Genomic DNA, 17,172 nt, shown 5'->3' on the forward strand with positions numbered 1-17,172 from the left:
TCTATACATCAGCGCACACAGGCAGCCCATACAATTATTTGCCCTATAAAACGATTTATCGGGTGGTAACCTCTTTCTGCAATACGACAGTACTCACATACCTGCATACAGTGACTTACGAACTATTCGTGCAAACTTACATCTTTCATGCTGCTCGTTTCTGTGTGCACAAAACACGACTCACGATTAAGTGAAAATACCGAAATACCAAACATATGTCCTGCATGTGAAGACACCCCGCACGACACTAACCACCCTTTTACATGCCCTTTAAAACCTGCTCATCTAATACCCCTCTCCCTCTGGACCCAACCTGTCGTAACAGCATGTTTCCTGGGCCTACCTTTAGATGAGCCAGACGAAGACGACCGGTGATACACCCTACACTGACGGGGTTTCTATTACTGTTAAAACAACACCAACAACAACATTAAATGAAAATGGGCTGGCCTCATGGCATTTACAAATTATTTAATAACATTAATGAACTTCATAAAAACGGTGCGTTAGTGCTACTTGGGGAGTGCCGGAGTGATACGTCAACTGTTTCATTATGAACTTGAAAAAATTAATGCTATGGATTTATCTACCAGATTATAAAAAAATATTCTCGCAATATTTCTGTTTTGTATTTGTTATCATTGTAAGTTCTCAAACCCCTTCCAAGACGGCGCAAAATTAATCACCCTATCGGAAGATTTATAATTTTTGCAAATAAAGGGTTTTCCAATAGCAGGTGTTATTTTGAATATCCCCCGAAATTTCGGTAGATGTCACTTTTGAAGCTGTCATTTTTTGATATTTGACAAGTAGAAACTACGCCATTAATCAAAATGGAACGATACACGCCTTAACAACGCACTGAAATTATTAAACTTCACTATAAAAATTGTGAAAATTTGGCAGAGACGGTTCGTAAAACACGAACATTTTTGGGTCATGGTGAAGCAACTTGTCAGACCGCAATACAGAAATTGGTGAACAAATTCGAGTTGTTGGGATAAGTTAGTGATGTGAAGAATAAAGCCCGTGCACGTCGCTCAAGAACAGCCGAAAATATTGCTGTTGTAGCTGAAAGTGTTGAAGAAAACCCAGGTTTGTCCATTCTTCGTCGTTCGTTGGAATTAGGCATCCCACAAACGTCATTACATCCATATTTTGCATAAAGATTTGGGTCTTAAGGCTTATAAAGTCCAGTTAACACAAGAACTCAAGCCGGCCGATCATCAACAACGTCGGTCTTTGCTGATTGGGACGTTGAAATGCAGGACGTTGCAATTCCATCGAAAAATCATCTTGAGTGATGCGGCCCATTTCCACCTCGGTAGCTTCGGCAACAAGCAAAATTGTCGTATCTGGTGCGCAGAAAATCCAAGACTTATTGTCGAAAAGCCTCTCAACGTGTGACTGTTTGGTGCAATTTATGGTTAAGCGGAGTCATTGGACTTTACTTTTTCGAAAATGAAGCTGGAGCAACAGTTGCGCTATCACGAGATGATTAACGATTCTGAATGGTATTGATCTGGACAACATTTATTTTCAACAAGACGGCGCTACGTGCCACACAAGCAACGAAACCATTGATCTTTTATCAAAGTAACACCTCTTATTGGAAAAACCTTTAGTATTCGTAAGTCAATCATATTTGGCAGTAGTGAACTTAATAGCTGCAGTATATAAACAGCCAAGCAATGGAGTGCGTAAATGTCAAAATAAAGATTTCCATCATTCAAAAACTTTTTTTTTTTATTTATTTGTTCAAACAATAATAATCACTCCCTTCTACCGAATGGCCATCATTTTGGGTGGATAGAAATGAAAATGAAAGAAACAAATTACTTATACAACCCCGGTCATTATTATGAATTGATAAAGTGTAGAACAAGAAATACATTTTCGATAAAACGAAAGTCGAAGCCGGGTTATATTTGAACGAAATCACTAGAAGTCGCAACCACAAGAAGAGTAATAGGGCTCACACTCACCAACGTAAACGTACGCCTGTGTGCCCGTATCAGCTGACACGATGAAACAACGATCTACGATACTACGGAATGGAACGGTTGAGAATTAAATTACATGGCGCTCTCATTAGTTTCATCGTGTCAGTTGATACAGGCGTACGTTTACGTTACTCAGTGTGAGCACCATAAAAAATACCGTGGGCGCATCTGTCTCTGAGGTTGGTCACTCCAGAACTTTAGTGCTAAGACTTCTTAACTATTGCATGGCCCTGTTGTAGAAAATGTGGCTTTGAAAGGCATTTCCTTTTCAACGAAGATCAACAAGTCAACAGTCTCAAGAATCTGGATGTATTTTTTCAATCCAATCAAGCAATACTTTTTTTATTGATTAAGTTTTAAGTGGCAATGCAATTCTCGCCAAGCTCGTGCGATTTTTTATTTTTTACAACCAGAATTTTTTTAGGCGCAGAAACTCGCCGTTAATTTCATGGCTTCAAGCAAATATTTGCTGGCAATAAATATTTCGTGAATGCGAAATTCCAAGGCGTATCTATAAAAGCTGGTGTGATTATTTGAGAGGAATTGATTATTTGTTGATGATAGACTGTTCACTAGATAGGGCTAGTTTACTGGGGCGGCAGCCCTTGGTCAGGAAAACCCCGAGTCATTCCGGTATCGTAGAACCGGCTGCCATGGGAATGAAATGGTTCGTTCTCATCATTGTATCTGATTCTTCCATCAGCTTTCCTTACTGGTCCAAATATCCTTCTTAGGATTTTACGCTCAAAGCGGAGAAGGTAGCTCCTTATGTTATATGTCAGTATCCATGCTTCTCAGCCATATGTTGCTACTGGTCTTATTAGCGTCCCGTAGATTTGTAGCTTACACGACCTCGATAGTAATTTATTTTTGAGAAGTTTCAGGTGAGCAAAATAATTTCTATTAGCAACTTCTAGTCTATCATTCACGCCGATTAGGGGGTCAGTAGTGCTGCTAAGGTTTACACCCAGGCATTTGAGTCTCTCCACTTTGTGAAAAATATATGGGCGACCTCCTGGTTGCCATATCGTGTGACGCTTAAAGACCCAACGAAATATTTTGTCGTATCGACATTAACTTCAAGGCCGACTAACTTTGCTTTAGTTATCAGCTCCAGCGTACAGTCAGTAACTGCGCGTTGGTTTCTCGTAACGATAGCTTTTGTAAGTCACTGTATGTAAAAATTCCCATTTGTAAATACATACATATGTAGATATGTTAGTTGTGTCGAATATTATTCCTGCGTGCTACTATTAAATGTGTCTGAAGGTTTTAATAATTCCTAATGAAACGCCAGTGTGGCGACAACAAATTATTGGCTGAGTGCTAATGGTTTTCCATTTTGTGGATCTGCATGCAAATGTTCAAGTTTACAAGTAAATGGTACACTTACATACATACATATGAACATGGGGACAACCTTGGTAGTTAACCCTCAGCGTTTACTATTAGAGTGAGATGAATGAGAATGGGTGAGTTTCTAAATTGAATTTAGGCAAATAAAATAAAAGCTAACAACGAAAATTTCTCAGCACAATATTTACGAAATGAATTGCAAAAGATGAGGCGAGGCGGAAGGCAGAAGTGTCTACATTTATTTTAATTTTAGGCTTCAAAAATACTTAAGTGTATCCCAAGTGATGGTAGCCTCCATCAAAAAAGCAATCAATGGGTTGTAAGCAAACACTTTAAAAGGTGAAGGAGAATCCTAGACCCATTAATAGTGCGCTCGAAATTAGTCAGAGAAAGCCTGATATGCTTTTTGATAGTATCTGGTTATTTCGTTATCCGAGTGATGTAAGTGAACACAAACTGCATGGCCAATGAGCTGACTAGACAGGCCACTCATTAAAAGTTTTTTTTTCAGCAAAAAGAAGTTATTTTACCGCTTTAGTGTTACATTTAGATCGCTTTTGGACAGCTCAGGAAATGTTAAGCGAATATCCTTGACAAATATCGTTTTAAGATCCTTTTAGCCATAAGTGTCGATGAGAAACTTTCTGAGACTAAGCAGACCGCAACCAGTGGTGCAGATCAAACTAGAATTATGTTCCATATGAATCCATGGGGTTAGAGTGCAAGAATGATAGAATACAAGACTATGCCCATCAGAGAGTTGTGACGTGACACTGATGCAGTTGCCTGAGGAAAATAATTAAATCGAGCAAGAATGCAAGAAGATGAAGATGAAATTACACAAACATCACGCGAATAAATCGCACAAGTGTGACGTCACATACACAACGATTCTGTCACTCAGAGCGGAATAACAGCACTTGATGTATGCCATTTTTGTATGCTGTAATTCGTGGTTAAAGTCAAAATAATTGCAAGTCTCTACTGCGAGAATTGTATGGAGCAAAAGGAGACCGAATCACCTCAGTTTATTCTTCTCAGCTGCCTTGTTTATGTGTGTCAAAGCTTCAGGCCTCTGTCTCTCACTTTATATATTACTTTGAGGAACTTTAAGGAGTTTATAGTAGAGGAGCCTATGGAACTTTATTGAAATCACGCAGCTTTAGACCACTGGTTTTCGCCATATGCATTCTCCCCTAAGGGAATGCAGCCTTCAACTATTTGCGGCCGCCATCTTAATCTAATTTAACCTAACCCTGCTGCATACTCATACGGATTTTTAGCCAGAATACACCAATGAGCTATTCCATGTCAAGCGATCCAAGTATTTTGGACATTGTCGTCGATTTTTTTTTAAATTGCTTTATTTATAGGTTTGAAGTAAAAACTAAAAACTATAATTTTGAAATTTATTCAGTGTTGAAAATCTTGGAATACAATTTTTTTAAGTTTTTTTAAATTTTTATAAATTTGTATTTCTCAATTTTTTAAATGAAAAAAAAACTTTTTTGGAAAAAATCATTATTCTTTTTACATTATTTTTGAGAAAAAAAATGTCATAATTTTATCACAGTTTTTGAGAGAAACATTTTTTATTTTTTTAATTTTTTTATTAGCGAGATTATGCTCAGTAATCCCTGCATTTCATAGAGATCCATATGTATATCTTAAAAAGATTTAGTTTTGAGATTTTTTCAGTGTTGTAAATTTTGGAATACGAGTTTTAAAGTGAAATATTTTCGTCTTTTTTTTTATATTTTCCTTCTTCTTTTTTTAATTAAAAAAAAACAAATTTCCGGAGAAAAAAATTGCAAAAAATTGGGAAAAAAACTGTTTCTCAAAAATTATAAAACAAAAACAAATTCTCAAAAACTAAAAAAAACACTTTTTCGGAAAAATCATTAGGTTTTAAGAAAAAAGTTGTTTGCCATTTTTATGTTTTTTATTAATTTCCGACACTATGCTCAGTAATCCCTTCAAATTTCATAGAGAGTTCCACATATTCTAAAAAAAATTTTAGTTTTCAGATTTATTTAGTGCTGAAAATTTTGGAATAGGAGCTTTTAAAGTGAAATATCTTCGAATTTTTTTTAATATTTTTACAAATTATTTTTTCCTCATCATTTTTTAATTAAAGAAAAAACAAATTTTCGGGAAAAAGAATTGCAAAAAAATGGCAAAAAGAAATTTTTTTCTTAAAAATTAAAAAAAAAAACATTTTTTGGGAAAAATCATTTTTTGTTTTTTTGAGAAACAAAAATTGTTTTCATAATGTTTTCATAGGTTTAGAGAAAAAATGGGTTTGCCATTTGTTCTATTAATAGCTGAAATTGCTCTCAGTAATCCCTGAAAATTTCATAGAGAGATCCACATATCTTAAAAAAAATTTTAAATAGTTTAGAGATTTATTCGGAGTTGAAAATTTTGGAGTAGGAGTTTTCAAAAGAAATATCTTCCGATTTGTTTTTTAATATTTTTACAATTTTTTTTTCTTGGCAAAAAAATTTTTTCTCAAAAATTATTAAACAATACAAAACTTTTCGCAAAAATATGGCAAAAAAATAGTTTGTTCAAAAATTATAAAACAAAAAAACACTCTTTCGGAAAAAATCAAAATTTTTTGTTTTAGCTTTTGTTTTTGAGAAAAAAAAAAACTTTCCGAAAATTTTCGAATGGGAGTTTTTAAATTGAAATATCTTCGGGTTATTTTCTTATTAATTTTTTATTAAAAAAAAAAACCGGAAAAAATGGGCAAAAAAAATTTTATTTTCAAAAATTTTAAAACGAAAAACAAACTTTGCAAAAAAGTGGCAAAAAAATATTTTGCTCAACTATTATAAAACAAAAAAAAACGCTTTCTGAAAAAATCATCATTTTTTGTTTTTGTTTTTGAGAAAAAAAACTTTCCGAAAATTTTGGAATAGGAGTTTTTAAATTGAAATATTTTCGGATATTTTTCTTCTTCATTTTTTAATAAAAAAAAAAACAAATTTTCGGTAAAAAATTGCAAAAAAATGGGCAAAAAAAATTTTTCTCAAAAATTATCAAACAAAAACAAATTCTCAAAACTTAAAATAAAAAAAATCGGGAAAACACCATATCAGATCGCAACTATAAATTCTATTTTCATAATTTTTGAGAAAAAAAAATTTTTTTTGCCATTTTTTTCTTTATTTTTTATTAATAGCTGAGACTAAGCCATAATCCATGCAAATTTCATAAAGAGATCCTCATAACTTTTCGATTTATATTCGAGTACGTGCAGCAAATCAGTGCAAAATGTTGCTCTAGCGTAGCGCTACAAAGTGTTGGGTAGAAAACTTCCACCGATTCAACTAAAATTTCCATAATTGCTAAAAGTTAGTGCCCTCTTAATGTTTATATAGAATAAAATTTCTTAGGGGATGTTTAAAGTAACTACTGCATACATATCTACATATGTGTAAGCATATAAAACTAGCTACATATGTATGTATATGTAAATGCCCATGCACATATTTACTTTTACATATATAAATACTCATATATCACTTTGATTGCCACCCCACTCGGTGCCCTGTGGCAAAGTACGAATTGCGTTTCAAAGAACTTGAATAACAGAAAAAAACTAGTCGGTAATATTAGAAAGCTAGTCAATGTCGCGAAAGCCGCAAAAGCCACCCGCTAAGAACGCACAACAGCTACGTACACACATTCGTATGTATGTGTGTGCATACAAATATTACTACGACTGTATGAATGCTGACACAACAATAGCAAGAAAAAAATAACAACTATGAGTAACAACAATGAATGAATTATTGATTTGAATGCTCTTAAAAATAATTTTCAGTTTTTGTGTTTGTACTGCAGCAAAGTTATTGGCCGCCAAGAATTTGTTCTTTATTGATTAATTTTTAGTTTAAGAATTTGAGACTGAAACTTTTTTACTTGAAGTTGAATTTTTGAACTTTGTTTTTCTTGTTAAAGGTTTTTTGGGCAAATACGCGCTTTTTCTCAATCATTTGTAATATTCTTTATAACATCAACAGTTTTTCTTTATAACAGTATGTTCTATATACAAAAGTCAGCAAATCCATTCTGATTTCACTATTTTCGGAACCTTTGAACAGGAATATACTTAGGTGTAGAATTTATAGATGCGCTCTGGACTAGACCGCAATAAAATTTAAAAAAATTTAAAAAAGTGATTAAGAGTAGCATACAACACAATGGCCGCTTGAAAATTTAAAAAATTAAAAAAACTGTACTTTTAACATTTCCTCTTCCAACGAAAAACATGGGCATACAACATTCTCAGGGGTCGTCAACCTTATGAGTCGGAAGTGTCAAAAATTACAATTTACAAAATTTTAAAGTTTTTAAAGAGCCATTAATAAATAGTACTTTCAGCAATAAATCGTCTCACTGTCGCAATCTGGAAGCTTATTCCATGCGTCGAACACAGGTGTTAGGGGTAGAGTCAGAATTTTCAAAATATTGGATTTTTTCCATTTTCTTAAAGTATAATATCTTAAAAATATTGGGTGAAAATTTGAAATGAATCCGGCAAATACTCGCATGTGTCTCGCGAGCCTCAGATTGCCGATCCCTGGCTTCGTATAAGCTGCTTATTTTGAAAGTAGTGGAAGTTCATATCTTAAATAAATGGATTTCTATAATCATCTATTATAAATAAATACCATATAAACACAGAAAATAAATTTATATTTATTTATTTATTTATTCATTTTTTTATTTATTTATTTATTTACATAAAAAATAGTTATAAATGATTATATTACACAACTAGCAGCAGCGGCTATCGGCTATTATTTTTAGGCTTGTCATCCGAATTGCGCGGTAAAGAATGATAGAATGCAAGATTGCCATGACGACAGTATAACAAAAATAAAAAAATATGAGGAAGAATAAGGGAAAGTGAGTGGAATATAGAATGAATTGTCCGCACATACCTCTGCACGTGCATACATTTGCTTACAAAAGGTTTGTTTATTTTTCGCTCTATCGTCAAATTCGCCAAAAATAAAGTAGCGCTTTTCGGTTTCTGTATTCTCTACATCGTGGTCCACAATTTGTGGGGCCTAAGTCTGCAAACAACATATGGTTTAGCAGACATGCACTCTGTGGACTGCCAAGTGCGGACCGCTATTTGATGCTTTCTGTCCACAGTGGAAACAAATAGAATAGAAGAAGAAGAATATCAGGTACGCACAAACCCACTTGCCTATGTCGGATAGTTGTACAGAGAATTTAGATCTTTTTTTTTTTTTGTTTGTTAAAAAATGTTCTCTTTTTATGGTTGAACAAAATGTATGCATGCAAGGGTCTTTCGAAAATGACGGCTGGATGGTAGTGGTGAATAATTCCAAGTACCTTTTTACCTTTTGGTACCTTTTTTATGTCATCTTTGACATTTGTCAAGTAGCCAGATGTGCAATTTAACGCGATAGAAAGAGGCAATAATTTTATTATCAGTTATTATGAAAATGGTCGATCTTTAGCAACAACGCATCGCAAAATTCTTGATTCTTTTGGTGGAAATAATCGTCCGAATGGTTCGGCAATTCAAAGATTGGTGAAAAAATTTCAAGAAACTGGTTCTGTCGAGAAAGAACTGGTAAACCAAAAAGTAGGCATTCTGTTGAGAATATTGCTGTACCGCACAGTGTTGCGGAACAAACTTTTAATCCTTCAAAATCGATATCTCGACATTAGGCATTCATGAATCAGCTGCTTGACGGATTTTGCCAGTAGACGTGTCCATGATGAACATTTAAATGCTGCCATTTTTCACATATAATTGTTAAGAGCCGTTTTTTGAATAAAAAATAGTGAAACCTAAAAGAATATACATTTTTTTACGTGTTTATTTTAACACTCCGTATGAAACCCTTTTTAAAACCTTCCGTTGGGCACCCGGATTTGGTATTTTCTCATTTTTTTTAAGTTATATTCATAAATCTATAGAAAATTAAATTTTAGGAAGCTACCTGGAAGCTCAAGTCGTTAGCTGATACTGAAACATGTTAAATTCACGTCCAATGTCAAAAAGACCCGCATGCCTAACGGAGAGTTAAAAAAACTTCTAGGCACGTCTTATAAAAGACCCTTTACATAGAATATACAATATGTACAGTGAGTTACAAGCATTTTTTTACGACTACTTTAAAATATTATGTATAACTAGAGAACTTTGGCCTCGCTTTGAGCCATGTTCTGCCCAAAAAACAAAAATAGTGCGGTTTCAGCAAAAGAGAGTCGAACTTTGGTCAAATATTCATTTAAATATTTGTATATTTTTTTTGTTAAAAAAGTGCTATATACTTTAAGTTTTTGTAACATTTTTTGAACACTGTCTATCTATGTACATACAAAAACGCAAAAAAAAAACATTTTATTACCATTGAAAGTTTGTAATCGGAAGCAATCGTTTTTTTTTTACTTTTTGAGGTCACTGTGCGTTTTGCTTTTTGTAAGTGTTATCAAAATATGTATGGAATTCAATGCCGAAAATTACACAGTCCTGCGAGGGTGAGTTTCTAGAATGGCTGTACTTGTTTCTTGTAGTTTTTTATGCGCTGAAAACGAATCTGACCTTCAAAATGCTCCATCACGTCAGGATTTTTGGTAAATGAAGCCTTAAAGGTCAAAAAATGGCCATTTTAGCCATTTTTGATAATTTTTTTTGGGATAGAAAAATTTTTTTTTAAATTTTCGATGAAAAGGTCGCATAGTACAACTCTTTAGCTTTAAAACCCATTTTTTTAAATTATTGTACGATGTTTTAAAAAAAAGTTATGACATTTTGAAATTAACAGTTTCAGTTACGCATACGTTGGGTATAACGTCTATTGGCGTAACTGAAACTGTTAATTTCAAAATGTCATAACTTTTTTTTAAAAATCGTACAATAATTTAAAAAAATGGGGTTTAAAGCTAAAGAGTTGTGCTATGCGACCTTTTCATCGAAAATTGAAAAAAAATTTTTCTATCCCAAAAAAAATTATCAAAAATGGCTAAAATGGCCATTTTTTGACCTTTTAGGCTTCATTTACCAAAAATCCTGATGTGATGGAGCATTTTGAAGGTCAGATTCGTTTTCAGCGCATAAAAAACTACAAGAAACAAGTACAGCTATTCTAGAAACTGAAAAAAGTTAAATTTCGCAGGCCTGTGTTATGAATGAACTGGACGCTTTAAATTCCAAATTTTTAAATATAGAAATACCATATTTCAACTTTAGCTCTCAACTTTCTGCTCTGCGCTTTTTCAAGTACTAACTAACTACAAGTTGGCGCAAAATTAATAATCCAATTTTGTTTTTCAAAATGATTTTGAGTGATAGAAATCTCTCTTGTGACTTTAACGCGCTCCATTACGTCTATCTCTGTTTACTGCAGCTGTCTAGTTCACAAATGCCAAATACTCTCCGTACTCGTACTCTGCTTTATATTAAGTTTTAAATTTGTATATTCTACTTAATAACAAATAATAATAATGATAGGTAGTAGAAACAACTGCATACTCAAAGCTTGGAATGATCCTAAAAATGTTTACTAAAGGCCGAAAACCATTTTTTATAGGTTGAAGCAAATAACTGACAGTAACTTTACATTTATAACGTTTGTTTACATACGTAAAGTGATTCACAAGTCGTCATAAGTGTCGTATTGTCATATGTCCAAAAGTTTTTAACGGTTAAGTAAATATTTACAGGACTTCAAACCACAACCAACTACTTTTTAATGGTGTGAAAATTCATTATTTGCCTTTATGATAACTTCCGAACATCTGAAATATATTTGTAGCCGTTTAAAGTTTTTGGCATACAAAAAAACGACACTTACTATACATTTGTGAATACCCTATATTTGTATGTATGTCAACAGACAGTTCATACACCGATTAACATTTCTCGCTACCACAATGCCATCTGTTCTGTTTGCAAATACAAAGCACCAACTATAAAAGTTTACATTTTTTCTCCTTATTATTCCTTTGTGTTCCACAACAAAGTGCACAGAAACCAACTCCCTTTTAGTGAAAAAAAAACCTTTTTCAATAGGAAATAAATCAAGCAAGAGGAAACTAACAGAGTTTTATAGATTTGATTTTATTTTTAGTGTTTTTATTTTTTATTTTAATTTTTATTTTTAATTTTTTTCATAATTTTTTTAATTTATTTTTTTTTTCCTATTTTTTTTTTATATTTTTATTTATATTCTTAATTTTTTTACTTTCGTTTTTAATATTTTATTTTTTTTTTTAATTTTATTTAGTTTATTTTTTATAATTTAATTTTTTTAATTTTATTTTCATTTATTGTAATATATAATTTTTTATTATTTTTTATTTCAATTGTTTTTTTAATTTTTAATTTAATTGTATTTATTTATTTTATTTTATTTTTTATTTTATTTATTTTTTACTTTTTTTCTACTTTTTTTTATTTTATTTATTTATTTTTTTCTATTTTATTTATTTTTATTCTTTATTTGTTTATTTCTGTTTTTATTTTTATTTTTATTTTTTTATTTTAATTTTTTTTCTATTTTATTTATTTACTTGTTTTTTTATTTATTTATTTTTTTTTAATTTTGTATTATTTTTTGTTTTAATTTTTTTTATTTTATTTATTTATTTATTTTTCTTTTATTTTTATTTTTTATTTTAATTTTTTTGTTTATTTTTTTAATAGTTTTTTTATTATTACTTTTAGTTTTTATTTATTTACTTTTGTTTTTGTATTTTTTTTTATATATTTTTTTTTGTTTTGTATTTTTTATTATTTTTTTATTATTTTCATTTTTTTATATTTATATGTATTGTTTTTTGTATTTTTTTATTTAAAAAAATTTTTGTTTTTAACATTTTTTTTTTTAGTTTTTGCTAATGGCATTGTAAGTCAATCATATTTGAACTAAACAGCTGCAGTACGCAAACAAAGATCTTTTCTCACTCAATATTATTTTGGTTAGTAAAAGTTATTGAAAGACAAAATTGGATGTTACATTTTTTGCCACCTTGTATATATTTTACTCTATTCTACTTATAGCTGGAAGGATTTGATTTTTCTTGTTCTATTCTCATATGAAATACGAAGCATTTGTCCAGGGCGTCAGCATTATTTTTTTTTTTTTTTGTTTTGGTATATGAGAAATTTATAGAAACAAAATGCATGGAAAATATTTCCGAATAGCGCATTGTAACTTCATCGGGTGCGATCTGCATATAGATTTTATATTTGCACCTCCCCAAATGCGAAGAGCAGTAATTTGTGTTAGTTTTTTTAATTTTTATTAAGCCATTGAATAGCCTCATTTCCCAAACAAGAAATATTGTTTCTTATATAGTATACATACTCTTGTGCTCAAAATAATAGGACGAAGTCGTGATTTGACTGCGTTAGTGATCAGAAGTGTTTCTCTGCACCTGTGCAAATAAGCAACAACAGTACCGTTAACTCGTATTTTATTTCACTTTGCTTGCATTCGCACAGTGTTTGCCTGCATTTTTCTTTGTTATATTTTGTTTTTCTCTCTAAAAACAATTGCTGCTGAAGTAACCAACAACAAAGGCACCGTTGGTGCTAAAAAAAAACAAAAATAAGAATGCTTGACGACAACAACGATTATCCAGACATACAATGGCAAAGCGTACCGATGGTAAAAAAACGACCGTATGGAGGTTCACCTCTAATGAAGAAAAGACCAGCTCTAGCCGATGCAACTGGACCATCCAGTAGTGCTAACCGGTTTGACCTGCTAAGAGATGACAACAACCTTGACAATGAAAATCATAAAAATGCACCTGCAATGGAAATTAATGATGGTGAAAACAATAATACGGAAGGGGAAATCTCTGTTAAGCCGCCGCCAATATTTTTGTCTGATGTCAATGATATAAGTGGCATGATGTCTTATATTTTTAAGTGTATTCCGAAAGACAGTTTCAGCTATAAAACTCAAAGAGATGGACACGTAAGGGTTATAGTTAAATCCGTGAATACCTATAGACAATTAGTAGATTACTTAAGAAAAGATAAAATTAAGTTTCACATTTATCAATTAAAGCAAGACAGGGCCTTTAGGGTAGTTGTTAAAAACTTGCATTACTCTACACCAACTGAATTCATTAAGAATGAAATTGAAGAGCTAGGTCACCAGGTAAGAAACGTTAGTGCAATTAAGAGTCGTATAACCAAGGAGCCCCTAAATATGTTCTTTATTGATCTGGAGCCAAACAACAAAAATTCTGATATATATCAAATTAAGTATATTGGTAATGCTGTTGTCAAAGTGGAACAGCCAAGAAAAGTGAATGATATAGTTCAATGCTTTCGATGCCAGGAATTCGGGCACACCAAGTCCTATTGTACAAAAAGCTACAAATGCGTGAAATGCTCTCTAGATCATCCTACTAATGACTGCCCTAAAAATAAAGAGTTACCTGCAAAATGTGCTAATTGTTTTGAAGCTCATGCTGCTAGTTACAAAGGCTGCAGAGTGTATCAAGAACTGGTAGCACGTAATGATAGACCGATACGTAATAATCCACAGCATGTAAATAGAAACTTTATTCAACCAACTAAGCCTCACAACATAAACCAACATGAGAGCCAGCCCACATACGCTCAAGTGCTTCAAGGCAACCATGGGACAAGGCACGACAATCCACTTGAAAGAATTGAGGCCTTGCTTGCCAAGCAATTCGAATTAACCAACAATCTTTTAAATATGATAACTCTTTTAATTAACCAACTATGCAAATAGATTTACGTATTGCAATATGGAATGCCAATGGTCTTTCCAACCATAAAGATGAAATACAAGTATTTTTGAAAGCAAACAATATTGATATTATATTAATTTCGGAAACACATTTTACTAACAGATCTTTTTTTAAAATACACGGTTATGATCTGATTAGTGCAAATCACCCAGACAACAAAGCAGATGGAGGATCAGCAATAATAATAAAAAGCAGTATCAGGTACAGGGTTATGGACAGTGTTGACAGCAACGCTATACAAGCCGCTTGCATCCAGGTGAAGTGTTTGCACTTTGATTTAAGTTTATCAGCCGTGTATTTTCCACCAAGATTTTCTATAAATCCCAGGGAATACTGGGACTTTTTCCAGAAACTTGGGACAAGATTTATTGCTGGTGGTGATTACAATGCCAAACATCCCTGGTGGGGGTCAAGACTAATTAACCCAAAAGGCAGGCAACTTTATAAGTGCATTACTGATAATAATTTCTCCACGCTGTCTACAGGTAAACCAACTTACTGGCCTTTCGATCCTAGGAAGATTCCTGACCTACTAGACTTCATTGTATACTCAGGTATACCCCAACACCAAATAAGTATAGCTGAAAGCTTTGACCTGAGTTCGGATCACTCGCCATTCATTGTAACATACAGCTCCGTGTCAGTAAAATGCAATTTTCCTTACAAGGTTATTACGTCGAAGACAGATATTACTGCGTTCAAAAACTGGCTTGAAAATAAAACTGATATAAATATGCCCCTAAAAACTGGCACAGAAATAGACTTAGCTGTCGAAATGTTGACCAACAACATACACGAAGCTGGATTTTTGTTTGCGCCACCTCCAAAAGAAAGGGCAAGAAGTAGCGAATTTATATCTTTAGAAATCAGACGAATAATCAAACATAAGCGAGCTCTGAGGAAAAAATGGCAAAGAAGCCAAAATCCTTTGGACAAAACAATGTTCAATAAGGCAAGAAACGATCTTAAGAAACGAATGGCTGAATTAAGAAATGAATCGACAGCTGATTTTCTAAAAAATCTTGATCCCTTTTCAAATGATTATGAATACACCCTATGGAGAGCTACGCGATATCTAAAGCGTCCTAGTAGAAGAAATGTCGCTATTAAAGACAGCAATGGAGTTTGGTGCAGGTCAAATGAAGAAAAAGTGGAGGCATTTGCGCAACACCTTTCTACAGTGTTCCAACCTAATCGCGATTGTGATGGAATACAAGACGAAGAAATTTTTAATTTCTTAGATGTGCCATGCCAAATGAGTTTTCCAATAAGCCGTATTAGCACAACAGAAGTAGAGATAGGGATTAAAAACATCAATAACAAAAAATCACCAGGATATGACAAAATAGATGGAAAAACTTTAAAAAATCTGCCCCAGAAGTGTCTTCAACTATTAACGACTATATACAATGCTATGCTGAGATTTGACCATTACCCAACGCAGTGGAAATGTGCGGAAGTTATCATGATAAATAAGCCCAATAAACCTGAAAACATTATGTCTTCATACAGACCGATAAGTTTGCTGGTAACATTCTCTAAAGTATTTGAAAGAATACTTCTAAGAAGAATGCTGCCAGTACTGGACAAGCATAATATAATACCGGAACACCAGTTTGGGTTTAGAAGAGGTCATGGAACAGTAGAGCAATGCCACCGAGTCATCAATCATATTACAGAGGCACTGGAAAGTAAAAAATATTGTACAACAGTTTTTCTTGACATACAACAGGCATTTGATCGAGTTTGGCACCCGGGAATTTTATATAAAATTAAGAAAATACTTCCCGCCCCATACTCCTTTTTACTGAAATCATATTTAACTAACCGAAAGTATTATGTTGTAAATCAAGGCGTAACATCTAATATATACTCCATAAATGCTGGTGTGCCGCAAGGCAGTGTGCTAGGTCCGGTTCTGTACACAATATTCACTGCCGATTTGCCAGTGTTGGCAGATGTAAGCATTGCAACGTATGCTGATGACACAGCTATAATTGCAACATCGCTGACCCCAGAAGGAGCGTCGCTGAATGTACAGAAAGAGCTTTATGAAGTACAGAAATGGATGCACAAATGGAGGATTAGAGTCAAGCCCCAAAAATCTACACAGGTAACGTTCACTCTTAGAAAAGGAGACTGTCCTCCTGTTAATCTTTGTGGTACTCAAATACCACAAAATACGACTGTGAAGTATCTTGGTGTACATCTTGACAGAAGGTTGACCTGGAGATCACATATAAACTCTAAAGTGAAGCAACTTAACCAAAAAACGAAAAAGATGTATTGGCTTTTTAGTAAAAAATCGCAGCTAAGCCTGGAAAATAAAGTAAGAATCTATAATGCAATCTTAAAACCGATTTGGACTTACGCTTTACAACTCTGGGGAACAGCAAGTCACTCCAATGTGGAAATAGTCCAACGTTACCAGTCAAAAACTCTGAGACTAATAACAGGTGCTCCTTGGTTTGTGAAAAATGAGGAGATACATAAAGACCTCAATATTTCTTATGTTAAAGAAGAGATAAAAAAATATAGCAAAAAGTATATTAATCGGCTCGACAATCATTGTAATACCCTAGCTATAAATCTGTTAGATAATAGTCAAAGTATACGACGACTAAAACGCTTCCATATACTAGATTTATCAAATAAATAATATAAAATATCCCAACATAAAATGGCATATAATGGTTAGTCTCAGTGGAGACTAAACCATTTCTGTTAAGTACCTAGGTTAAGATTACAAATATTATAACATTTGCTTATTGTCGTCAAGATAGATTGCAAATAAAAGTATACATACAAAAAAAAAAAAAAAAAAAAAAAAAAAAAACATAATAGGACTACGACGAATTAGGAAGTTTTAACTATTTTTTTTATAAAATTTTGTATAGTAAAGTTTTTAAATAGTATAGTGAGTTCTACAACAAAAACTATATAGCTCATATAACCAAAACCATAAACAAACCCAAACTTTGATAAAAATTCAGAAAACTTAAGCGTATTTAAGAGTTTT

General features: G+C 32.7%; 2 protein-coding genes across 5 annotated transcripts in view; one reads left to right on the forward strand and one right to left on the reverse strand.

Annotated features, from left to right (window-relative positions):
• The window catches only part of LOC128857400 (uncharacterized), a 104,921-nt gene that overhangs the window by 69,005 nt on the left and 18,744 nt on the right, over nt 1-17,172 (forward strand). The gene's annotated exons all lie outside the window — the stretch shown is intronic.
• The window catches only part of LOC128857401 (transforming growth factor beta-1-induced transcript 1 protein), a 77,664-nt gene that overhangs the window by 58,444 nt on the left and 2,048 nt on the right, over nt 1-17,172 (reverse strand). The gene's annotated exons all lie outside the window — the stretch shown is intronic.

This window comes from Anastrepha ludens, chromosome 3, assembly GCF_028408465.1.
Source record: "Anastrepha ludens isolate Willacy chromosome 3, idAnaLude1.1, whole genome shotgun sequence".
NCBI lineage: Eukaryota > Metazoa > Arthropoda > Insecta > Diptera > Tephritidae > Anastrepha > Anastrepha ludens.